This window comes from Haliaeetus leucocephalus, unplaced genomic scaffold (assembly GCF_000737465.1).
Source record: "Haliaeetus leucocephalus isolate CR32 unplaced genomic scaffold, Haliaeetus_leucocephalus-4.0 Scaffold338, whole genome shotgun sequence".
NCBI classification, from domain to species: Eukaryota; Metazoa; Chordata; class Aves; order Accipitriformes; family Accipitridae; genus Haliaeetus; species Haliaeetus leucocephalus.
Genome location: NW_010972774.1, coordinates 25,256 through 27,047, shown reverse-complemented (window position 1 = coordinate 27,047; position 1,792 = coordinate 25,256). Strand labels below are relative to the sequence as shown.

At 61.0% G+C, this 1,792-nt stretch overlaps 1 protein-coding gene across 1 annotated transcript in view; it reads right to left on the bottom strand.

Annotated features, from left to right (window-relative positions):
- LOC104834329 (keratin, type I cytoskeletal 18-like) overlaps positions 1-1,792 on the bottom strand; it is a 10,463-nt gene that overhangs the window by 8,345 nt on the left and 326 nt on the right. The window lies entirely within an intron of this gene.

Below are 1,792 nucleotides of genomic sequence, written 5' to 3'. Positions count from 1 at the left end.
CAGCTCCCCTCCCCAGCCCATGGCCACTTTCAGCCCGTGGGCAGGAGTGGGGAGGGAAATCGTGTCCCCTTCCTGGGTGTCACAGCTCTGGGGGGGCTCTGAGACCCCCTTGCAAAGCTGGGGGAGCTCAGCCGTGTCTCCGTCCCAGCCCCCCCCCCGGTGCAATTCAATAAGGGGATGGCAATCCAAGCGTTGGACCTGGGAGGTTTCTGGCTCATGGGCTCCGTGTGGGGATTTGGGGGTGGAGGGGGTGGTGGTTTTGGCTGTGCAGGCACAGACACAGACGGACGGCTGGGTGCATCTACCCAGGGATGGGTGGGTCGGTGGGTCCATGGAGGTGGGACTGTCCAGGGATCAGCAGGTGGAAGAAGGGATGGGTGGATGGATAGGGATCTGGAAGGATGGGTGACTGGCTGGGTCTGTCCTGGGATGGATGGATGGATGGATGGATGGACATCCAGAAGGGTGGGTGACTATCTAGAAGCATGGGTAGATGGCTGGGTCTGGCTGGTGATGGATGGATGGATGGATGGATGGAAGGAAGGATGGACGGATGAAGGATGGATGGATGGATGGATGGAAGGATGGATGGAAGGACAGGCTGATGGGTGTCTAGGAGGGTGCACGGATGGATGGGTCTGGCTAGAGATGGCTCGATGAAGGAAGGGACGGACAGATGTCCAGGAGGGACTGATAGGTGTCCAGGGGGATGGGTGGTGGCCAGGTCTGGCCAAGGATGGAGATAGGTGGATGAGTGGAGATGTAGAAGGAGGGGTGAGTGGTTGGGTGTGGCCAGGGACAGGCGGGCAGGTGGGTACGTAGGCATGGGCATGGCTGGATGGGATGGCCAGAGCTGGGTGGCCGAAGGACAGATGGATCTACCTCCTCCGGGAGGTGTGGAGTTGGGTGAAGAAGTGGCTCCATGGGTTTATCCGCATCGGCCGGATCCCGGGTCGCCATCCCCGCTGCTGCCCCAGAGCCACCCTTCCTGACGCACCAAAGACAACGAAACAAAGACAAAAATGAACCCCGTGAACCTCCAAATCCCTGCCTGCAGGTGCCAGGTGCCACGTGCCGTCTCGGCCCAGCGCCCGCTGCTCTTGCGTGGGGCAAGCCCGGTCCTGACCGGCCGCCCGTGCCGCTGCCGTGCCCTTCTACATCCCCTGTCCCGGCCCTCCCCGCTGCCAGCGTGCTGCCAAAAAACCTGCTTGAGATCCGGAGCAGCAGGTGGAGAGATAACACAGCGTGGCGTGGCACAGCACGGCACGGCAGGGACTCTGCATGGGTGACCTGATCCTGACCTGGGGGGGGATCAGGTCCTTGGTCCAGTGGCTCAAGGAGCAACCAGGGTTTTATCCAGAAACATGCTCAACGTTTCATTTTTTGGTGGGTTTTTCCCCATTTTGAGGGCAGGGTTTTGTACAGAAGGCAGGAGGTCACAGAGAGCAGGGACTGGTGGAGCTGGCTCGGGGCTTGGGGACACAGGCTTGGGGATGTGGGCTGGTGACACGGTGCTGGGGACATGGGCTTGGGGATGCTGGCTTGGGGTCGTAGGTTGGGGACCTGGGGACATGGGTTGGAGATGCAGACTTGGGGACATGGGCATGGGGACACAGACTTGGGGGTGTAGATTGGGGACGTGGGGCTGGGGAAGGGTTTGGGCTCATAGGATTGGGGACGTGGGGCTGGGGAAGGGTTTGGGGTCATAGGATTGGGGACGTGGGGCTGGGGAAGGGTTTGGGGTCATAGGATTGGAGACGTGGGCTGGGGAAGGGTTTGGGGTCATAGGATT